The sequence below is a fragment of the Salmo salar genome, chromosome 11 (assembly GCF_965601325.2).
Source record: "Salmo salar chromosome 11, fSalSal1, whole genome shotgun sequence".
Lineage (NCBI taxonomy): Eukaryota > Metazoa > Chordata > Actinopteri > Salmoniformes > Salmonidae > Salmo > Salmo salar.
In genome coordinates this window covers 52,843,702-52,868,560 of record NC_138301.1, presented here as the reverse complement: position 1 = coordinate 52,868,560, position 24,859 = coordinate 52,843,702, and the positions used below count along the sequence as shown (strand labels likewise).

The window sequence follows — 24,859 nt, the reverse complement described above, 5'->3', positions numbered from 1 at the left end:
TATCCACCTTATAATCTCTGAACCCAGAACCAAACCGGCACTGGTCACCAGCTAGCTTCTCCAGCGACTAGTCTATACACCTTAGAATCTCTGAACCCAGAGCCAAACCAGCGCTGGTCGCCAGCTAGCTTCTCAAGAGACTAGTCTATACACCTTATAAACATAAACCATATAATCTTGTAAACTTTCTACTGACCATACATAACTATGAGCATGGATAGATCATTGTAACAACAATGAAGAGAGAACTACTCAAAAGGTAAAACTACTCTTTATGTACAGACGTGACGGCCATAAAATAACTTGTTTTAATAAAACAAAAACAGTAGACAAATACAAATAAATCCTGAAACCAAGATTGTACCTCAGCTCATGTATTGTGGTCAATGTTTCAGTACAACACCTTTTTGATATCCCCTTTCCCTTTTCCTACAATGTTATATCAATGGTGGCTGCCATCCTCCAGGATAGCTACTGGTTGTGCAGGGTTTTATTCCAGCCCTGCTCTAAACACACTGTAGCCTCAACATCAGCCCTGGTCTAACCACACTGTAGCCTAAACATCAGCCCCAGTCTAATAACACTGCAGCCTAAACATCAGCCCTGGTCTAATCACACTGTAGCCTAAACATCAGCCCCAGTCTAATAACACTGTAGTCTATACATCAGCCCTGGTCTAATCACACTGTAGCCTAAACATCAGCCCCAGTCTAATCACACTGTAACCTAATCATCAGCCCTGGTCTAATCACACTGTAGCCTAAACATCAGCCCTGGTCTAATCACACTGCAGCCTAAATGTCAGCCCTGGTCTAATCACACTGTAGCCTAAACATCTGCCCAGGTCTAAACACACTGTAGACTAAACATCAGCCCTGGTCTATCCACACTGTAGCCTAAACATCAGCCCTGGTCTAAACACACTGTAGCCTAAACATCAGCCCTGGTCTAATCACACTGTAGCCTAAACATCAGCCCTGGTCTAAACACACTGTAGCCTAAACGTCAGCCCTGGTCTAATCACACTGTAGCCTAAACGTCAGCCCTGGTCTAATCACACTGTAGCCTAAACATCAGCCCTGGTCTAATCACACTGTAGACTAAACATCAGCCCTGGTCTAACCACACTGTAGCCTAAACATCAGCCCTGGTCTAAACACACTGTAGCCTAAACATCAGCCCTGGTCTAACCACACTGTAGCCTAAACATCAGCCCTGGTCTAAACACACTGTAACCTAAACATCAGCCCTGGTCTAATCACACTGTAGCCTAAACATCAGCCCTGGTCTAATCACACTGTGGCCTAAACATCAGCCCTGGTCTAATCACACTGTAGCCTAAACATCAGCCCTGGTCTAAACACACTGCAGCCTAAATGTCAGCCCTGGTCTAATCACACTGTAGCCTAAACATCAGCCCTGGTCTAATCACACTGTAGCCTAACATCAGCCCTGGTCTAAACACACTGTAGCCTAACATCAGCCCTGGTCTAAACACACTGCAGCCTAAATGTCAGCCCTGGTCTAATCACACTGTAGCCTAAACATCAGCCCTGGTCTACTCACACTGTAGCCTAACATCAGCCCTGGTCTAAACACACTGTAGCCTAACATCAGCCCTGGTCTAAACACACTGTAGCCTCAACATCAGCCCTGGTCTAAACACACTGTAGCCTAACATCAGCCCTGGTCTAAACACACTGTAGCCTAAACATCAGCCCTGGTCTAATCACACTGTAGCCTAAACATCAGCCCTGGTCTAAACACACTGTAGCCTAAACATCAGCCCTGGTCTAATCACACTGTAGCCTAAACATCAGCCTTGGTCTAATCACACTGTAGCCTAAACATCAGCCCTGGTCTAATCACACTGTAGCCTAAACATCAGCCCTGGTCTAATAACACTGTAGCCTAAACATCAGTCCTGGTCTAATCACACTGTAGCCTAAACATCAGCCCTGGTCTAATCACACTGTAGCCTATACATCAGCCCTGGTCTAATCACACTGTAGCGTCAACATCAGCCCTGGTCTACCCACACTGTAGCCTAAACATCAGCCCTGGTCTAACCCCACTGTAACCTAAAAATCAGCCCTGGTCTAAACACACTGTAGCCTAACCTCATCTGTGCAACAGGCCCTTTGGGCAGATAAATATTGGTTTGTGTGTTTTTACTCTCTTCTAATCCAAGTTCAGTAACATCATCATAATCATTATCAAAACGTTGTATTCAAAATGGAAATGTATTACAAATTCAGCAGATTACATCTCTGGCAAGAACAGAGGAAGTGATAGGTCTTCCTTAGTGTGCCGTCTCAGCTGTCTTCAATGCAGTTGGCACAAACTCTCAGGCAAACCACATTCCCTCTGCCCTGCGAAATGCAAAATGAATGCAAGCATCGTCTCTTCCTGATAGCTCGACTGAAACTTTTTCCTTCCACCACATAAAAAAAACTACAACTCATACAAGGCTACTTCACTTGGGGCTCCCGAGTGGCACAGCGGTCTAAGGCACTGCGTCGCAGTACTTGAGGCGTCACTACAGACACCCTGGCTCAATTCCAGGCAGTTTCACAACCGGCCATGATTGGGAGTCCGATAGGGCGGCGCACAATTGGCTCAGTGTTATCTGGGTTTGGTCGGTGTAGGCCGTCATTGTAAATAAGAATTTGTTCTTTACTGACTTGCCTAGTTAAATAAAAAATAAAAAAACTTTTAACTTGTGACTTTGGTAACAGTGCTTGGCCCCAAATGACACCCTTCATCCTAGTCTATTGACTATACAACCAAAGCCTTCACAGTTCCCCTTTACTTTTTCCATCACGAACAGATACAGATCTGCTATCTATTTGATCACTCTGTTATCACAGAGAATTTTCCTGCGGAGCAGGAAATGCCAATTTTAGTGGTTTAAACAGGCTTCTAAAGTTTGTAATTTCCACTTTAACATTTCAAACTTGATTTGCCCTCACGAAAACTATATCAATCCCTACAACAACCAAAAAGTTGTTAATTATAATCTACATATCTGTCACGACTCCTACCGTAGGTAGGTCCCCCTCCTGTTCGGGTGGCGCTCGGCGGTCGTCGTCGCCGGCCTACTAGCTGCCACTTATTTCCTTTTCCCCCTTTTTGTTGATTGTGTGCACCTGTTTTTGGTTTGGGCTGATTAGCTGGGCTATTTTAGCCAGGAGGCCCGCCTGCTCTGTGTGCAGGATTGTTTGGTACTGTATTGCTTGTGTATGCACGCTCATTTGTATTTTTGAAGTGCGAGTGCGTATGTTGCGCCGACCTGTTTTTGTCCCATGTGTTTGGGCACGTTTGCTTTGGTGTGCGCTCTAGTTCGCTGTTGGGGCGGCTTGTGTTTTGCCGTTGTGTGTTAAATAAATAACACTACCCTGCATTCTCTGCCTCCTGCTCCTGACTCTGCACCCACTACGCCCTAGCGTTACAGAATCCCGCAACCCCTATCCTGAATGGAGTCAGCAGGAGCAGCTGCCAACCCCCTACCCTCGATGGAGGAACGTGTTCTCCATCACACATCAGTTCTCCATCGGATCGGATCGGCGATGGATCAGATGATGGAGAGGATGGACCGTTGGGAGAGGAGTGGCCTCCTCTCCCCACCTCCGGCTCCTCTGACTAATCCGCCTCCTTCCCCCCCTTCATCCGGCTCCGGCGCGCTTCGTCTTGCGCTCCCGAGGGAGTATGATGGAGCGGCGGCTGGGTGCCAGGGATTTCTGCTCTAGCTCGAGCTGTACCTGGCCACCGTGAGACCTACTCCCTCGGGGGAGGAGAGTGTGAGTGCCCTCGATTCCTGCCTGAAGGGCCGAGATCTGGAGTGGGCCAACGCGGTCTGGAACAGTCCGGACTCGGCGAGGGATCACTACCCAGAGTTCACCCGCCGCTTTAGGGCTGTATTCGATCACCCTCCAGAGGGAAGAGCGGCGGGTGAGCGGCTATTTCACCTCAGGCAGGAGACGAGGAGCGCACAGGACTTCGCGCTGGAGTTCCGGACCTTGGCTGCTGGGGCGGGGTGGAACGACAGGGCCCTGATGGACCATTACTGGTGTAGTCTCCGGGAGGACGTCCACAGGGAGCTAGCGTGTCGAGACAACACTCTCTCTCTCGACGAGCTCATCGACATGTCGATTCGACTGGACAATCTGCTGGCTGCCCGCGGGCGTTCTGAAAGGGTCCTGTCTGTTCCACCTCCGTGCACTCCCGCCCCTATTCCGATGGAATTGGGGGGGGGGGGGGGGGGGGGGCTGTGCCGAGGGGTACCGGAGGAGGTGGCTCCTCCTGCACCAGCTGTGGTCGGAGAGGACACACGGCCAACCGGTGCTGGAGGAGTCAGTCTGGGAGTCGAGAGGGCAGGCAGAACACTTCTCGGTCACCCCAGGTGAGTCAGCATCAAACTCACCCAGAACCCCCTGTCGGTCACATGTTCATTGAAATTGTTTTTTCTGATTTTTTTCCCTCTTCCCAGCATAGGGTGCTAGTCGATTCAGGCGCAGCTGGGAAACTTTATGGATCGCGGACTCGCCATTAAGCTGAGTATTCCGCTAGTGCCGATAGATCCCCCCTTCCCCGTGCACTCCCTAGTTAGCCGGCCATTAGGGTCAGGGTTGGTCAGGGAGGCCACGGTTCCACTGGACATGGTAACGCAGGGGAATCATAAGGAACGGATTAGTCTCTTCCTTATCGACTCACCTGGGTTTCCGGTGGTGCTGGGGGTTCCCTGGCTGGCTAGACACAATCCCCGGTTTTCGTGGAGACAGGGGGTTCTCCAGGGGTGGTCAGAGGAGTGTTCAGGAAGGTGTATAGGAGTTTCCATCGGTGCCACGTCGGTGGAGAGTCCAGACCAGGTTTCCACTGTGCGCATCCCCCCTGAATATGCCGATTTGGCGATCGCTTTTTGTAAGAAGAGGGCGACCAAATTACCATCTCATCGACAGGGGGATTGTGCGATAGATCTCCAGGTAAACGCTGTACTTCCCAAGAGTCACGTGTACCCTTTGTCACAGGAGGAGACGTTGGCTATGGAGACATATGTCAGGGAATCTCTGGGACAGGGGTACATTCGGCCCTCCATTTCACCCGCCTCCTCGAGTTTCTTTTTTGTGAAGAAAAGGAGGGAGGTCTGCGTCCGTGCATTGATTACAGAGGTCTAAATTCTATTACGGTGGGGTTTAGTTACCCGCTACCTCTGATCGCTACGGCGGTGGAATCATTTCACGGCGCAAGGTTCTTCACAAAACTGGACCTCAGGAGCGCGTATAACCTGGTGCGTATCAAGAAGGGAGACGAGTGGAAAACCGCATTTAGTACCACATCAGGCCATTATGAGTACCTCGTCATGCCGTATGGGTTAAAGAATGCTCCAGCCGTCTTTCAATCCTTTGTAGACGAGATTCTCAGGGACCTGCACGGGCAGGGCGTGATTGTCTATATCGATGATATTCTGGTATATTCCGCCACCCGTGCATGTGTCTCTGGTGCGCAAGGTGCTTGGGAGACTGCTGGAGCATGACCTATACGTCAAGGCTGAGAAGTGTGTGTTCTCCAAACGAGCCGTCTCCTTCCTGGGTTATCGCATTTCCACCACGGGGGTGGTGATGGAGTGTGACCGCGTTAATTCCGTGCGTAATTGGCCGACTCCAACCACGGTGAAGGAGGTGCAGCGGTTCTTAGGGTTTGCCAATTACTACTGGAGGTTTATCCGGGGTTTTGGCCAGGTAGCGGCTCCCATTACCTCACTGCTGAAGGGGGGGCCGGTGCGTTTGCGGTGGTCGACTGAGGCGGACAGAGCCTTCAAGAGGTTGAAGGCGCTGTTCACCGATGCACCCGTGTTGGCGCACCCGGACCCCTCTCTAGCCTTCATAGTGGAGGTGGACGCATCCGAGGCTGGGGTGGGTGCCGTGCTGTCACAGTGCTCGGGTACGCCACCTAAACTCCGCCCCTGTGCTTTCTTTTTGAAGAAGCTCGGTCCGGCGGAGCGTAACTATGATGTGAGGGACCGGGAGTTGTTAGCGGTGGTAAAAGCCCTGAGGGTGTGGAGACACTGGATTGAGGGGGCTAAGCACCCCTTTCTCATCTGGACTGACCATCGGAACCTGGAGTATATCCGGGCAGCTAGGAGACTGAATCCGCGTCAGGCAAGGTGGGCCATGTTCTTCACCCGGTTCAGGTTTACTATTTCCTACAGGCCGGGCTCCCTGAACACGAAGGCCGATGCGCTGTCCCGTCTCTATGACACAGAGGACTGGCCCATCGATCCAACTCCCATCATTCCGGCATCTAGGCAGGTGGCACCGGTGGTATGGGAGGTGGACTCGGACATCGAGCGGGCGTTAAGGGTGGAACATGCACCTTCACAGTGTCCCACGGGTCGCTTGTACTAATCACACTGTAGCCTAAACATCAGCCCTGGTCTAATCACACTGTAGCCTAACATCAGCCCTGGTCTAAACACACTGTAGCCTAACATCAGCCCTGGTCTAAACACACTGTAGCCTCAACATCAGCCCTGGTCTAAACACACTGTAGCCTAACATCAGCCCTGGTCTAAACACACTGTAGCCTAAACATCAGCCCTGGTCTAATCACACTGTAGCCTAAACATCAGCCCTGGTCTAAACACACTGTAGCCTAAACATCAGCCCTGGTCTAATCACACTGTAGCCTAAACATCAGCCTTGGTCTAATCACACTGTAGCCTAAACATCAGCCCTGGTCTAATCACACTGTAGCCTAAACATCAGCCCTGGTCTAATAACACTGTAGCCTAAACATCAGTCCTGGTCTAATCACACTGTAGCCTAAACATCAGCCCTGGTCTAATCACACTGTAGCCTATACATCAGCCCTGGTCTAATCACACTGTAGCGTCAACATCAGCCCTGGTCTACCCACACTGTAGCCTAAACATCAGCCCTGGTCTAACCCCACTGTAACCTAAACATCAGCCCTGGTCTAAACACACTGTAGCCTAACCTCATCTGTGCAACAGGCCCTTTGGGCAGATAAATATTGGTTTGTGTGTTTTTACTCTCTTCTAATCCAAGTTCAGTAACATCATCATAATCATTATCAAAACGTTGTATTCAAAATGGAAATGTATTACAAATTCAGCAGATTACATCTCTGGCAAGAACAGAGGAAGTGATAGGTCTTCCTTAGTGTGCCGTCTCAGCTGTCTTCAATGCAGTTGGCACAAACTCTCAGGCAAACCACATTCCCTCTGCCCTGCGAAATGCAAAATGAATGCAAGCATCGTCTCTTCCTGATAGCTCGACTGAAACTTTTTCCTTCCACCACATAAAAAAAACTACAACTCATACAAGGCTACTTCACTTGGGGCTCCCGAGTGGCACAGCGGTCTAAGGCACTGCGTCGCAGTACTTGAGGCGTCACTACAGACACCCTGGCTCAATTCCAGGCAGTTTCACAACCGGCCATGATTGGGAGTCCGATAGGGCGGCGCACAATTGGCTCAGTGTTATCTGGGTTTGGTCGGTGTAGGCCGTCATTGTAAATAAGAATTTGTTCTTTACTGACTTGCCTAGTTAAATAAAAAATAAAAAAACTTTTAACTTGTGACTTTGGTAACAGTGCTTGGCCCCAAATGACACCCTTCATCCTAGTCTATTGACTATACAACCAAAGCCTTCACAGTTCCCCTTTACTTTTTCCATCACGAACAGATACAGATCTGCTATCTATTTGATCACTCTGTTATCACAGAGAATTTTCCTGCGGAGCAGGAAATGCCAATTTTAGTGGTTTAAACAGGCTTCTAAAGTTTGTAATTTCCACTTTAACATTTCAAACTTGATTTGCCCTCACGAAAACTATATCAATCCCTACAACAACCAAAAAGTTGTTAATTATAATCTACATATCTGTCACGACTCCTACCGTAGGTAGGTCCCCCTCCTGTTCGGGTGGCGCTCGGCGGTCGTCGTCGCCGGCCTACTAGCTGCCACTTATTTCCTTTTCCCCCTTTTTGTTGATTGTGTGCACCTGTTTTTGGTTTGGGCTGATTAGCTGGGCTATTTTAGCCAGGAGGCCCGCCTGCTCTGTGTGCAGGATTGTTTGGTACTGTATTGCTTGTGTATGCACGCTCATTTGTATTTTTGAAGTGCGAGTGCGTATGTTGCGCCGACCTGTTTTTGTCCCATGTGTTTGGGCACGTTTGCTTTGGTGTGCGCTCTAGTTCGCTGTTGGGGCGGCTTGTGTTTTGCCGTTGTGTGTTAAATAAATAACACTACCCTGCATTCTCTGCCTCCTGCTCCTGACTCTGCACCCACTACGCCCTAGCGTTACAGAATCCCGCAACCCCTATCCTGAATGGAGTCAGCAGGAGCAGCTGCCAACCCCCTACCCTCGATGGAGGAACGTGTTCTCCATCACACATCAGTTCTCCATCGGATCGGATCGGCGATGGATCAGATGATGGAGAGGATGGACCGTTGGGAGAGGAGTGGCCTCCTCTCCCCACCTCCGGCTCCTCTGACTAATCCGCCTCCTTCCCCCCCTTCATCCGGCTCCGGCGCGCTTCGTCTTGCGCTCCCGAGGGAGTATGATGGAGCGGCGGCTGGGTGCCAGGGATTTCTGCTCTAGCTCGAGCTGTACCTGGCCACCGTGAGACCTACTCCCTCGGGGGAGGAGAGTGTGAGTGCCCTCGATTCCTGCCTGAAGGGCCGAGATCTGGAGTGGGCCAACGCGGTCTGGAACAGTCCGGACTCGGCGAGGGATCACTACCCAGAGTTCACCCGCCGCTTTAGGGCTGTATTCGATCACCCTCCAGAGGGAAGAGCGGCGGGTGAGCGGCTATTTCACCTCAGGCAGGAGACGAGGAGCGCGCAGGACTTCGCGCTGGAGTTCCGGACCTTGGCTGCTGGGGCGGGGTGGAACGACAGGGCCCTGATGGACCATTACTGGTGTAGTCTCCGGGAGGACGTCCACAGGGAGCTAGCGTGTCGAGACAACACTCTCTCTCTCGACGAGCTCATCGACATGTCGATTCGACTGGACAATCTGCTGGCTGCCCGCGGGCGTTCTGAAAGGGTCCTGTCTGTTCCACCTCCGTGCACTCCCGCCCCTATTCCGATGGAATTGGGGGGGGGGGGGGGGGGCTGTGCCGAGGGGTACCGGAGGAGGTGGCTCCTCCTGCACCAGCTGTGGTCGGAGAGGACACACGGCCAACCGGTGCTGGAGGAGTCAGTCTGGGAGTCGAGAGGGCAGGCAGAACACTTCTCGGTCACCCCAGGTGAGTCAGCATCAAACTCACCCAGAACCCCCTGTCGGTCACATGTTCATTGAAATTGTTTTTTCTGATTTTTTTCCCTCTTCCCAGCATAGGGTGCTAGTCGATTCAGGCGCAGCTGGGAAACTTTATGGATCGCGGACTCGCCATTAAGCTGAGTATTCCGCTAGTGCCGATAGATCCCCCCTTCCCCGTGCACTCCCTAGTTAGCCGGCCATTAGGGTCAGGGTTGGTCAGGGAGGCCACGGTTCCACTGGACATGGTAACGCAGGGGAATCATAAGGAACGGATTAGTCTCTTCCTTATCGACTCACCTGGGTTTCCGGTGGTGCTGGGGGTTCCCTGGCTGGCTAGACACAATCCCCGGTTTTCGTGGAGACAGGGGGTTCTCCAGGGGTGGTCAGAGGAGTGTTCAGGAAGGTGTATAGGAGTTTCCATCGGTGCCACGTCGGTGGAGAGTCCAGACCAGGTTTCCACTGTGCGCATCCCCCCTGAATATGCCGATTTGGCGATCGCTTTTTGTAAGAAGAGGGCGACCAAATTACCATCTCATCGACAGGGGGATTGTGCGATAGATCTCCAGGTAAACGCTGTACTTCCCAAGAGTCACGTGTACCCTTTGTCACAGGAGGAGACGTTGGCTATGGAGACATATGTCAGGGAATCTCTGGGACAGGGGTACATTCGGCCCTCCATTTCACCCGCCTCCTCGAGTTTCTTTTTTGTGAAGAAAAGGAGGGAGGTCTGCGTCCGTGCATTGATTACAGAGGTCTAAATTCTATTACGGTGGGGTTTAGTTACCCGCTACCTCTGATCGCTACGGCGGTGGAATCATTTCACGGCGCAAGGTTCTTCACAAAACTGGACCTCAGGAGCGCGTATAACCTGGTGCGTATCAAGAAGGGAGACGAGTGGAAAACCGCATTTAGTACCACATCAGGCCATTATGAGTACCTCGTCATGCCGTATGGGTTAAAGAATGCTCCAGCCGTCTTTCAATCCTTTGTAGACGAGATTCTCAGGGACCTGCACGGGCAGGGCGTGATTGTCTATATCGATGATATTCTGGTATATTCCGCCACCCGTGCCGCGCATGTGTCTCTGGTGCGCAAGGTGCTTGGGAGACTGCTGGAGCATGACCTATACGTCAAGGCTGAGAAGTGTGTGTTCTCCAAACGAGCCGTCTCCTTCCTGGGTTATCGCATTTCCACCACGGGGGTGGTGATGGAGTGTGACCGCGTTAATTCCGTGCGTAATTGGCCGACTCCAACCACGGTGAAGGAGGTGCAGCGGTTCTTAGGGTTTGCCAATTACTACTGGAGGTTTATCCGGGGTTTTGGCCAGGTAGCGGCTCCCATTACCTCACTGCTGAAGGGGGGGCCGGTGCGTTTGCGGTGGTCGACTGAGGCGGACAGAGCCTTCAAGAGGTTGAAGGCGCTGTTCACCGATGCACCCGTGTTGGCGCACCCGGACCCCTCTCTAGCCTTCATAGTGGAGGTGGACGCATCCGAGGCTGGGGTGGGTGCCGTGCTGTCACAGTGCTCGGGTACGCCACCTAAACTCCGCCCCTGTGCTTTCTTTTTGAAGAAGCTCGGTCCGGCGGAGCGTAACTATGATGTGAGGGACCGGGAGTTGTTAGCGGTGGTAAAAGCCTTGAGGGTGTGGAGACACTGGCTTGAGGGGGCTAAGCACCCCTTTCTCATCTGGACTGACCATCGGAACCTGGAGTATATCCGGGCAGCTAGGAGACTGAATCCGCGTCAGGCAAGGTGGGCCATGTTCTTCACCCGGTTCAGGTTTACTATTTCCTACAGGCCGGGCTCCCTGAACACGAAGGCCGATGCGCTGTCCCGTCTCTATGACACAGAGGACTGGCCCATCGATCCAACTCCCATCATTCCGGCATCTAGGCAGGTGGCACCGGTGGTATGGGAGGTGGACTCGGACATCGAGCGGGCGTTAAGGGTGGAACATGCACCTTCACAGTGTCCCACGGGTCGCTTGTACTAATCACACTGTAGCCTAAACATCAGCCCTGGTCTAATCACACTGTAGCCTAACATCAGCCCTGGTCTAAACACACTGTAGCCTAACATCAGCCCTGGTCTAAACACACTGTAGCCTCAACATCAGCCCTGGTCTAAACACACTGTAGCCTAACATCAGCCCTGGTCTAAACACACTGTAGCCTAAACATCAGCCCTGGTCTAATCACACTGTAGCCTAAACATCAGCCCTGGTCTAAACACACTGTAGCCTAAACATCAGCCCTGGTCTAATCACACTGTAGCCTAAACATCAGCCTTGGTCTAATCACACTGTAGCCTAAACATCAGCCCTGGTCTAATCACACTGTAGCCTAAACATCAGCCCTGGTCTAATAACACTGTAGCCTAAACATCAGTCCTGGTCTAATCACACTGTAGCCTAAACATCAGCCCTGGTCTAATCACACTGTAGCCTATACATCAGCCCTGGTCTAATCACACTGTAGCGTCAACATCAGCCCTGGTCTACCCACACTGTAGCCTAAACATCAGCCCTGGTCTAACCCCACTGTAACCTAAACATCAGCCCTGGTCTAAACACACTGTAGCCTAACCTCATCTGTGCAACAGGCCCTTTGGGCAGATAAATATTGGTTTGTGTGTTTTTACTCTCTTCTAATCCAAGTTCAGTAACATCATCATAATCATTATCAAAACGTTGTATTCAAAATGGAAATGTATTACAAATTCAGCAGATTACATCTCTGGCAAGAACAGAGGAAGTGATAGGTCTTCCTTAGTGTGCCGTCTCAGCTGTCTTCAATGCAGTTGGCACAAACTCTCAGGCAAACCACATTCCCTCTGCCCTGCGAAATGCAAAATGAATGCAAGCATCGTCTCTTCCTGATAGCTCGACTGAAACTTTTTCCTTCCACCACATAAAAAAAACTACAACTCATACAAGGCTACTTCACTTGGGGCTCCCGAGTGGCACAGCGGTCTAAGGCACTGCGTCGCAGTACTTGAGGCGTCACTACAGACACCCTGGCTCAATTCCAGGCAGTTTCACAACCGGCCATGATTGGGAGTCCGATAGGGCGGCGCACAATTGGCTCAGTGTTATCTGGGTTTGGTCGGTGTAGGCCGTCATTGTAAATAAGAATTTGTTCTTTACTGACTTGCCTAGTTAAATAAAAAATAAAAAAACTTTTAACTTGTGACTTTGGTAACAGTGCTTGGCCCCAAATGACACCCTTCATCCTAGTCTATTGACTATACAACCAAAGCCTTCACAGTTCCCCTTTACTTTTTCCATCACGAACAGATACAGATCTGCTATCTATTTGATCACTCTGTTATCACAGAGAATTTTCCTGCGGAGCAGGAAATGCCAATTTTAGTGGTTTAAACAGGCTTCTAAAGTTTGTAATTTCCACTTTAACATTTCAAACTTGATTTGCCCTCACGAAAACTATATCAATCCCTACAACAACCAAAAAGTTGTTAATTATAATCTACATATCTGTCACGACTCCTACCGTAGGTAGGTCCCCCTCCTGTTCGGGTGGCGCTCGGCGGTCGTCGTCGCCGGCCTACTAGCTGCCACTTATTTCCTTTTCCCCCTTTTTGTTGATTGTGTGCACCTGTTTTTGGTTTGGGCTGATTAGCTGGGCTATTTTAGCCAGGAGGCCCGCCTGCTCTGTGTGCAGGATTGTTTGGTACTGTATTGCTTGTGTATGCACGCTCATTTGTATTTTTGAAGTGCGAGTGCGTATGTTGCGCCGACCTGTTTTTGTCCCATGTGTTTGGGCACGTTTGCTTTGGTGTGCGCTCTAGTTCGCTGTTGGGGCGGCTTGTGTTTTGCCGTTGTGTGTTAAATAAATAACACTACCCTGCATTCTCTGCCTCCTGCTCCTGACTCTGCACCCACTACGCCCTAGCGTTACAGAATCCCGCAACCCCTATCCTGAATGGAGTCAGCAGGAGCAGCTGCCAACCCCCTACCCTCGATGGAGGAACGTGTTCTCCATCACACATCAGTTCTCCATCGGATCGGATCGGCGATGGATCAGATGATGGAGAGGATGGACCGTTGGGAGAGGAGTGGCCTCCTCTCCCCACCTCCGGCTCCTCTGACTAATCCGCCTCCTTCCCCCCCTTCATCCGGCTCCGGCGCGCTTCGTCTTGCGCTCCCGAGGGAGTATGATGGAGCGGCGGCTGGGTGCCAGGGATTTCTGCTCTAGCTCGAGCTGTACCTGGCCACCGTGAGACCTACTCCCTCGGGGGAGGAGAGTGTGAGTGCCCTCGATTCCTGCCTGAAGGGCCGAGATCTGGAGTGGGCCAACGCGGTCTGGAACAGTCCGGACTCGGCGAGGGATCACTACCCAGAGTTCACCCGCCGCTTTAGGGCTGTATTCGATCACCCTCCAGAGGGAAGAGCGGCGGGTGAGCGGCTATTTCACCTCAGGCAGGAGACGAGGAGCGCGCAGGACTTCGCGCTGGAGTTCCGGACCTTGGCTGCTGGGGCGGGGTGGAACGACAGGGCCCTGATGGACCATTACTGGTGTAGTCTCCGGGAGGACGTCCACAGGGAGCTAGCGTGTCGAGACAACACTCTCTCTCTCGACGAGCTCATCGACATGTCGATTCGACTGGACAATCTGCTGGCTGCCCGCGGGCGTTCTGAAAGGGTCCTGTCTGTTCCACCTCCGTGCACTCCCGCCCCTATTCCGATGGAATTGGGGGGGGGGGGGGGGGGGCTGTGCCGAGGGGTACCGGAGGAGGTGGCTCCTCCTGCACCAGCTGTGGTCGGAGAGGACACACGGCCAACCGGTGCTGGAGGAGTCAGTCTGGGAGTCGAGAGGGCAGGCAGAACACTTCTCGGTCACCCCAGGTGAGTCAGCATCAAACTCACCCAGAACCCCCTGTCGGTCACATGTTCATTGAAATTGTTTTTTCTGATTTTTTTCCCTCTTCCCAGCATAGGGTGCTAGTCGATTCAGGCGCAGCTGGGAAACTTTATGGATCGCGGACTCGCCATTAAGCTGAGTATTCCGCTAGTGCCGATAGATCCCCCCTTCCCCGTGCACTCCCTAGTTAGCCGGCCATTAGGGTCAGGGTTGGTCAGGGAGGCCACGGTTCCACTGGACATGGTAACGCAGGGGAATCATAAGGAACGGATTAGTCTCTTCCTTATCGACTCACCTGGGTTTCCGGTGGTGCTGGGGGTTCCCTGGCTGGCTAGACACAATCCCCGGTTTTCGTGGAGACAGGGGGTTCTCCAGGGGTGGTCAGAGGAGTGTTCAGGAAGGTGTATAGGAGTTTCCATCGGTGCCACGTCGGTGGAGAGTCCAGACCAGGTTTCCACTGTGCGCATCCCCCCTGAATATGCCGATTTGGCGATCGCTTTTTGTAAGAAGAGGGCGACCAAATTACCATCTCATCGACAGGGGGATTGTGCGATAGATCTCCAGGTAAACGCTGTACTTCCCAAGAGTCACGTGTACCCTTTGTCACAGGAGGAGACGTTGGCTATGGAGACATATGTCAGGGAATCTCTGGGACAGGGGTACATTCGGCCCTCCATTTCACCCGCCTCCTCGAGTTTCTTTTTTGTGAAGAAAAGGAGGGAGGTCTGCGTCCGTGCATTGATTACAGAGGTCTAAATTCTATTACGGTGGGGTTTAGTTACCCGCTACCTCTGATCGCTACGGCGGTGGAATCATTTCACGGCGCAAGGTTCTTCACAAAACTGGACCTCAGGAGCGCGTATAACCTGGTGCGTATCAAGAAGGGAGACGAGTGGAAAACCGCATTTAGTACCACATCAGGCCATTATGAGTACCTCGTCATGCCGTATGGGTTAAAGAATGCTCCAGCCGTCTTTCAATCCTTTGTAGACGAGATTCTCAGGGACCTGCACGGGCAGGGCGTGATTGTCTATATCGATGATATTCTGGTATATTCCGCCACCCGTGCCGCGCATGTGTCTCTGGTGCGCAAGGTGCTTGGGAGACTGCTGGAGCATGACCTATACGTCAAGGCTGAGAAGTGTGTGTTCTCCAAACGAGCCGTCTCCTTCCTGGGTTATCGCATTTCCACCACGGGGGTGGTGATGGAGTGTGACCGCGTTAATTCCGTGCGTAATTGGCCGACTCCAACCACGGTGAAGGAGGTGCAGCGGTTCTTAGGGTTTGCCAATTACTACTGGAGGTTTATCCGGGGTTTTGGCCAGGTAGCGGCTCCCATTACCTCACTGCTGAAGGGGGGGCCGGTGCGTTTGCGGTGGTCGACTGAGGCGGACAGAGCCTTCAAGAGGTTGAAGGCGCTGTTCACCGATGCACCCGTGTTGGCGCACCCGGACCCCTCTCTAGCCTTCATAGTGGAGGTGGACGCATCCGAGGCTGGGGTGGGTGCCGTGCTGTCACAGTGCTCGGGTACGCCACCTAAACTCCGCCCCTGTGCTTTCTTTTTGAAGAAGCTCGGTCCGGCGGAGCGTAACTATGATGTGAGGGACCGGGAGTTGTTAGCGGTGGTAAAAGCCCTGAGGGTGTGGAGACACTGGCTTGAGGGGGCTAAGCACCCCTTTCTCATCTGGACTGACCATCGGAACCTGGAGTATATCCGGGCAGCTAGGAGACTGAATCCGCGTCAGGCAAGGTGGGCCATGTTCTTCACCCGGTTCAGGTTTACTATTTCCTACAGGCCGGGCTCCCTGAACACGAAGGCCGATGCGCTGTCCCGTCTCTATGACACAGAGGACTGGCCCATCGATCCAACTCCCATCATTCCGGCATCTAGGCAGGTGGCACCGGAGGTATGGGAGGTGGACTCGGACATCGAGCGGGCGTTAAGGGTGGAACATGCACCTTCACAGTGTCCCACGGGTCGCTTGTACGTGCCGCTTGGTGTTCGGGATCAATTGATTCGGTGGGCCCACACTCTACCCTCTTCGGGTCATCCGGGTGTGGCGAGGACAGTGCGGGGTCTCAGGGGGAAGTACTGGTGGCCCACCTTGGCTAAGGACGTTAGGGTCTACGTCTCTTCCTGTTCGGTATGCGCCCAGAGTAGGGCTCCTAGGCACCTTCCGAGAGGGAAGTTACAGACCCTCCCCGTTCCACAACGGCCATGGTCGCACCTGTCAGTGGACTTCCTGACCGATCTCCCCCGTCTCAGGGGAACACTACGTTCCTGGTTGTTGTGGATCGGTTTTCAAAGTCCTGCCGTCTCCTCCCGTTGCCCGGTCTCCCTACGGCCCTACAGACTGCGGAGGCCCTATTTACCCACGTCTTCCGGCACTACGGGGTGCCGGAGGACATTGTCTCTGATCGAGGGTCCCAGTTCACGTCCAGGGTATGGAAGGCGTTTATGGAACGTCTGGGGGTCTCGGTCAGCTTGACCTCCGGTTATCACCCTGAGAGTAATGGGCAGGCGGAGAGGGTGAACCAGGAGGTGGGCAGGTTTCTGCGGTCGTATTGCCAGGACCGGCCAGGGGAGTGGGCTAGGTACATCCCATGGGCAGAGTTGGCCCAGAACTCACTCCGCCACTCCTCTACTAACCTATCACCCTTCCAGTGTGTTTTGGGTTACCAACCGGTCCTGGCACCATGGCACCAGAGTCAGACCGAGGCTTCTGCGGTGGAGGAGTGGGTGCAGCGCTCCAAGGAGACCTGGAGAGCCGTCCAGGAATCCCTGAAACAAGCCAGTGGACGACAGAAGAGGAGCGCTGACCGCCACTGCAGTGAGGCCCCTGTGTTCGTACCGGGGGACAGGGTCTGGCTCTCGACCCGGAACCTGCCCCTCCGCTTGCCCTGCCGGAAGCTGGGGCCGCAGTGTGTAGGGCCCTTCAAAGTCCTGAGGAGGATAAACGAGGTGTGTTATAGGTTACAACTTCCTTCCTATTACCGTATTAACCCCTCGTTTCATGTGTCTCTCCTCAGGCCGGTGGTAGCTGGTCCCCTGCAGGAAGGTGAGGTGCCGGATGTCCCTCCACCCCCTCTGGACATAGGGGGGTCCCCGGCGTACACCATACGGGCCATTCTGGACTCGAGACGCCGGGTGAGGGGCCTGCAGTACCTCATGGACTGGGAGGGGTACGGCCCGGAGGAGAGGTGCTGGGTACCGGTGGGGGACGTCTTGGACCCATCCCTGTTGAGGGATTTCCATCGCCTCCACCCGGATCGCCCTGCGCCTCGCCCTCCGGGTCGACCTCGAGGCCGGTGTCGGCGCGCTGCGGGAGCCGTGCATCGGGGGGGGGGGGGGGGGGGGTACTGTCACGACTCCTACCGTAGGTAGGTCCCCCTCCTGTTCGGGTGGCGCTCGGCGGTCGTCGTCGCCGGCCTACTAGCTGCCACTGATTTCCTTTTCCCCCTTTTTGTTGATTGTGTGCACCTGTTTTTGGTTTGGGCTGATTAGCTGGGCTATTTTAGCCAGGAGGCCCGCCTGCTCTGTGTGCGGGATTGTTTGGTACTGTATTGCTTGTGTATGCACGCTCATTTGTATTTTTGAAGTGCGAGTGCGTATGTTGCGCCGACCTGTTTTTGTCCCGTGTGTTTGGGCACGTTTGTTTTGGTGTGCGCTCTAGTTCGCTGTTGGGGCGGCTTGTATTTTGCCGTTGTGTGTTAAATAAATAACACTACCCTGCATTCTCTGCCTCCTGCTCCTGACTCTGCACCCACTACGCCCTAGCGTTACAAAATCCTGCTGCTCCAGTATTATTTTTCCTGCTGTGAGAAGCAGGGTCAAATTAACCTGTTACAGTTTTGCAATGGGATTATTATCATTATCAGTATCACCACGTCCTGTTGCTTATTTTCCTGCTGTTAGAAGCAGGGTCAAATTAAGATAGCAAATTGTAACATGTTATAGATACACTCTGGGAAAGGGCAAAGCTGATTATTAAGTGCAATGCAACGGCTGTGTTTAGACTTTTGACCATCAGATCAGCTCTGAAAAAGATATGGTTGTTCAAATGAACAACGAGTGGAAAAAAGATCAGAATTGGGCTGCCTGTCTAAATACAGCCAACTAGTCTCTATTACGATAAACCCGTTTTACTTGTTCTGGGTATCTGCTGCTTCAGTGTAGTACACACATTCACCACAGACAGATCCAACGCATTGCATCTATTTCTTAGTCCTGTCCAGTCCATCACCATGTCCATATTAGGCAGATAACTGCTGCTCTCAGTCATTGTTAAAAAAAAGGCTTTTGAATCAAAAACCGGTGCATCAAGGTGTCTGCCTTGGTTCAGAGATAAATAACATTCTCCCAGAGGACGTAACGTGAAGAATCTGGTCATTCAGGGTGTTAATGTTCTTCACCAAGGTATACAGTGCCTTTGGAAAGTATTCAGACCCTTAACTCTGTACTTTGTTGAAACACATTTGGCAGTGATGACAGCCTCGAGTCTTCTTCTGTATGATGTTACAAGCTTGGCACACCTGTATTTGGGGAGATTCTCTTATTCTTCTCTGCAGAGCATCTCAAGCTCTGTCAGGTTGGATGCACAGCTATTTTCAGATCTATCCAGAAATGTTTGATCTGATTCAAGTCTGGGCTCTAGCTGGGCCACTCAAGGACATTCAGAGACTTGTCCCGAAGCCCCTCCTGCATTGTCTTGGCTGGGTGCTTAGGGTTTTGTCCTGTTGGAAGGTGAACTGTAACCCCAGTCTGAGGTCCTGAGTGCTCTGGAGCAGGTTTTCATCAATGATCTCTCTGTACTTTGCTCCATTCATCTTTGCCTCAATCATGACTAGTCTCCCAGTCACTGCCATTGAAAAACATCCCCACAGCATACCATAAAGGCCTGATTGGTGGAGTGCTGCAGAGATCATTGTCCTTCTGGAAGATTCCCCCATCTCCAAGAAGGAACTCTAGAGCTCTGTCAGAATGACCATTGGGTTCTTGGTCACCTCCCTGACCAAGGACCTTCTCCTTATTGCTCAGTTTGGCCGGGCAGCCAGCTCTAGGAAGAGTCTTGGTGGTTCCAAACTTCTTCCATTTAAGAGTGATGGAGGCCACTGTGTTCTTGTGGATCTTCAATGCTGCAGAAATGTTTTTGTACCCTTCCCCAGATCTGTGACTCGACACAATCCTGTCTCGGTGCTCTATGGACAACTCCTTCAACCTCATAGATTGGTGTTTGCTCTGACATGCACTGTCAAGTGTGGGACCTTATATAGACAGGTGGGTGCCTTTCCAAATCATGTCCAATCAATTTAATTTACCACAGGTGGACGCCAATCAAGTTGTAGAAACATCTCAAGGATGATCAATGGAAACAAGATGCACCTGAGCTCAATTTCGAATCTCATAGCAAATTTTGTAAATTTGCCAACATTTCAAAAATCCTGTTTTTGCTTTGTCATTATGGGGTATTGTGTGTGGCTACTGAGATTTTTTATTGATTTAATCCATTTTAGAATAAGTCTGTAACATAACAAAATGTGTAAAAAGTCAAGGGGTCTGAATACTTTCCAAATGCACTGTATATCCTTTTCCCATCCCCTGAAGGCATCGCCTTCTTTGATTTTTGTTTGTTAGTTAGTTAGTGTATGAACAAATAACGAGGAAGTGATTGGTACATCAGTCAGTTTGTTAGTGTATGGGATCAGCAGGTAGGACCAGGTTTGTGTAGGTCTTTCCATGCGTTGACCTAGTGAGTGATACTGTATGTGGTGGTGGCTATCAGTCGTGAGTAGGTGCAGCGGTCATAAGCCACAGGGAAAACCTGGAAAAGGTTTCCATTGGGGGGGTCAGTAGGCCGGATGCCCAGGTGTCTCATGCACAGTCCCAGATACACATCCTCTATGTAGACGGCTTTAACATGCCTGGACGCCTCCACCAGCTTCCTGGGGAGGTCTAAGGTGGATATACCAGTTCAGGAAACACCTCCATTGGAAGGTACCATTTGGAACTTGGGTCTCTTAGAACGGCGGCCCATCGGGCCACTAGTCCAGTCTGGTAGTTCTGCGTTGGAGCGTGAAGCAGCATGTTGACCAAGGTGTTCACGTTGAGGAACATGTCTGAGTCGATCTTCATGGCGTAGGAGGCGTTGGGGCAGCGAGAGCTCAGCCACTCCATCATCACCATGGTCTTGATGGTCAGGTTTTTGTAGCTGTCTATGAAGTCACTCTGCAGCAGATCCTGGTGCTCTTTGCTCTCCTGCAGCACCTTCTCCTGGAGCTGCTCTGTCTCCTCTCCACTGGGCAGTCCCAGCAGGAAGAACAGACGGACCTCTTTGCCCAGTACTTGCCTCTCACTGCCCCAAGTACTGCGGACGGCCTCACGAGCCTCCATGTTATAGGGCGCCACTGGCACCATCAGAACCCGGAAGGGGTTCTGCTCCCGGCATTTCTCTGGTTCATCCAGGATGAAGATGTACTCTGATGGGTATTCTACATGGTATTTCTTCTGATTCGTAACTGACATGTTTGCTGTTGGATTGGTGGTTGAAGGTGAGATCCGGTCTTTGAGGTCAATTGCCAGGATGACCACAATCATCATCACGACCAGGAACAGAAACAGGCCAAGGCAGCTGGTGCGACACCAGCGTCTCTTTTTGATCTGTGTTCTGTCTGCCACCGGCTGGCTGTCATCAGTACTGCTGAAACACAAGGTTGAGAAAAACACATCTGCTGTCAGTGTAGTCCCATGTGGCTCAGTTGGTAGAGCATGGTGTTTGCAATGCCAGGGTTGTGGGTTCGATTCCCACGGGGGACCAGTACGGAGAAACATGTATGAAATGTATGCATTCACTACTGTAAGTCGCTCTGGATAAGAGCGTCTGCTAAAATGTAAATGTAGTGTCTGACCACTGTTCCTCTAACTGATTTACCACTCCTTACATTGGTTTAAATTCACAATGGAAGTTCATATATTTTATAGTTAGTATGATATAAGATTAGTTTTTCTTTTTACATATTAACTATGTTCACCTCATCATACTGTATAAAACCAATCAACATCATGCACTAGATTTGATTTGAATGTTCAATGTTTAGAAGAGAAGTCCCCCCCCCCATGGCTCACCATAGTTCAGCGATGAGGGGCTGGGCGTCATGGGCGTCAGGTGGGGGGCGTTGGGTCCAGAAGTTGTGGTAGACCCCCATCATGCATTTGGGTAAGATTGTAGCAAAGAGGGTGTATAAAGGTCTGACAGAGATATGTTAATCTACCGACCTGAGGCTCAGAATGTCAGCTCTCTGAATGTCAACGACTATGTTTTTTAAAATGGCCGTTATTATGTTTCAGATCCATTAAGACGCCGTTTACCGTTGTCCATTTACCTTGGTCACCGTTCCGGTCTGCTTAAGGGGTGGTTCTCCCATAAACACCAATTGCGATAGTAGCTGTGTCTGTTCTGCTTGTTTCATTGACTTCATATGAACCAGGAAAAAGAGCCAGTGAGATGTATCGCTTCCTCTACTGTCTCTGGTTGTAGATTGCTTGGCAGTGAGTGGAGCATAGGTGACAGGGCTGCTATCTGCCTTTATGGGCCTCAGCATGTCAGTAGCGCAGCTGTTTTCTCTGTGGTGTCCTGTGTTGTTGACATCACTCTCATGGTAACCACTTTCTTCTGTCAGTCACGTGTCATGAAGTGTTTCAAACAGAAAGTACATTTACATTTACATTTTAGTCATTTAGCAGACGCTCTTATCCAGAGCGACTTACAGTAGTGAATGCATACATTTCATACAATTTTTTTTTTTCTTCTTTTTGTACTTGGCCCCCCGTGGGAATCGAACCCACAACCCTGGCGTTGCAAACACCATGCTCTACCAACTGAGCTACGGGGAAGGCTAAGTAGGCTAAGTAAGTATGACTTTTAAGACCTTGAACCAAATATCAACAATAGTACTTATCACTGTCAATGTCAACATTTACAACCACCTATCACCTGTGTGTGTCTGAGAGAGAGAGAAAGAGATCAACGAAGGTGCTGGGATATAATATATTTTAACCTCTGTCATGAAGACATTTATATTATGATTTCAGAAATATTAGCAATCCTACTTTTCTGGTATTTTAAGAACAAAATCTGTTAGAAGTCTTCCAATACATTGCCTGTAGTCCGTTTCAATCTTTTTCCACTAAACCAACGTTGAAGAACCAGTTTGTTTGTCCTGTATGCTGCTTCGGAAGTTTACCTACACCTTAGCCAAATACATTTTAAACTCCGTTTTTCACAATTCCTGACATTTAATCCTAGTAACAATTCCCTGTTTTAGGTCAGTTAGGATCACCACTTTATTTTAGAATGTAAAATGTCAGAAAATTAGCAGAGAGAATGATTTTGGCCCCAAAGCCAATTCCTCCTTTGGTCGTCTTTCCTTCCAGTTCTCTGCTGCCAATGACTAGAACGAACTGCAAAAATCTCTGAAGCTGGAGACTCTTACCTTCCTCACTAGCTTTAAGCACCAGCTGTCAGAGCAGCTCACAGATCACTGCACCTGTACATAGCCCATCTATAATTTAGCCCAAACTACTACCTCTTCCCCTACTGTATTTATTTATTTTATTTATTTTGCTCCTTTGCACCATATTATTTATATTTTATCTCTGAACTTTCTTCAAACTACAAATCTACCATTCCAGTGTTTTTCTTGCTATACTTTATTTACTTTGCCACCATGGCATTTTTTTGCCTTTACCTCCCTTATCTCACATCATTTGCTCACATTGTATATAGTCTTATTTTTTTATTTTTTTATTTATTTTTTTCTTCTATTGCATCATTGATTGTATGTTGTTTTACTCCATGTGTAACTCTGTGTTTTTGTATGTTGTCGAACTGCTTTGCTTTATCCTGGCCAGGTCGCAATTGTAAATGAGAACTTGTTCTCAACTTGCCTACCTGGTTAAATAAAGGTGAAATAAATAAATAAATAAATAGGGGACCATGGGCCTCCTTTATAACCATTGAGTCAATTATACACTAAATATCTATCTGAAGGATCCATTTCTGAAAAGACTTGAGCACGTAGCTGAAAAGTAGTAAGTAGTTGAAAAGTTGCTAATCCGTGATGAAATTCAAACACATTACCTTTGGGTTGCTAGACGTTTGCGTTACACGCCCACCTATCCACCAATGACCAGCCACCCTCCTCTCGTTTCTGACTTGAGTAACCTTCTGTCTTATGTAACCATACCAAACATAACATATCACTCTAATTTCAATGTCTGTTTTTTCACATTTACTATGTTACGTCTCGTCTATGAGACCAGGCTGTGTTTCCAGGCAACAGCCTGGCTGAATGTGTTTTCGTGGATTTAGACAGGGAACTTGGAACAGGACTGTCGGGCAAACAACCAAGCCCTGTTGATCAAGGGGAGCGTGGAGACCTAGCCAACATCTTAAAGGGCACATGGATGTGGGCAACAAACCACGTTTAAATTCAAATACAGGATGAAAACTAAGTCAATATATTCAACGATAATTGCTTACCATTCTTGACAGTGGTAAACAGATAAGCTACATAGACTAATATTTGATGTAGGCCTTACGTCTACAATCATTCATGTCCAGTTGTATAAAAATAAATACTTTATTTCAGAGTAGATACACCATTCTGGGGCGGCAGGTAGCCTAGTGGTTAGAGCGTTGGATTAGTAACTGTAAAGGTTGCTAGATTGAATCCCCCGAGCTGACAAGGTTCAAATCTGTCTTTCTTCCCCTGAACAAGGTAGTTAACCCATTGTTCCTAGGCCGTCATTGAACATAAGAATTTGTTCTTAGCTGACTTGCCTGGTAAAATCAATAAATACATTTCTTGGAGTTCTCTCAAACCAGGGTGATCCTGATCTGTCGGTAAACTACTGTAAACCAAATGATCAGTGTTGTTTATCGTTCTCATCCTTGTACACTGTTGTCTCAGTGGCACCCAATATAATACCTTACTTTTTATCCCCTATATAATACACTACTTTTTATCCCCTATATAATACACTACTTTTTATCCCCTATATAGGACACTATTTTTGACCAGAGACTATATAGGGGATAAGGTGTCATTTATCCCCTAAATAGGGCACTATTTTTGACGAGAGACTATGTAGGAAAAAGGGTGTCATTAGCAATTCATACTCAGTATTAGGCGTCTCAGTCTCCCAAACGATGACTTCCTTTTACAGTAAATGACAGGGGAAGTGAACGATTACACTGTCAAATTGTCTCTCTCTGCACCCCTTCCTGTCTGCGGCTTTGGGTCACATCAAACTCTGAGACTATTGTCTTTGGTTGTGTAGTTTGTGCTATTGTGTTGTTTGAGCTGTGACGGTTGTCTTGGTTGTGTTGTTTGAGCTGTGACTGTTGTCTTGGTTGTATTGTTTGAGCTGTGACTGTCGTCTTGGTTGTGTTGTTTGAGCTGTGGCTGTTGTCTTGGTTGTGTTGTTTGAGCTGTGGCTGTTGTCTTGGTTGTGTTGTTTGAGCTGTGGCTGTTGTCTTGGTTGTGTTGTTTGAGCTGTGGCTGTTGTCTTGGTTGTGTTGTTTGAGCTGTGACGGTTGTCTTTGGTTGTGTTGTTTGAGCTGTGGCTGTTGTCTTGGTTGTGTTGTTTGAGCTGTGACTGTTGTCTTGGTTGTGTTGTTTGAGCTGTGACT

General features: G+C 50.1%; 1 pseudogene across 1 annotated transcript; it reads right to left on the bottom strand.

Annotated features, from left to right (window-relative positions):
- Positions 1–2,210: 2,210 nt before the first annotated feature.
- On the bottom strand, positions 2,211–21,400 carry LOC106590761 (beta-1,3-galactosyltransferase 2-like; annotated as a pseudogene). Its single transcript, XR_014379398.1, has 2 exons — positions 21,292–21,400; positions 2,211–20,866 (listed from the first exon to the last, which is right to left on the bottom strand). The product of XR_014379398.1 is annotated as a beta-1,3-galactosyltransferase 2-like (transcript).
- Between the last annotated feature and the right edge of the window lie 3,459 nt (positions 21,401–24,859).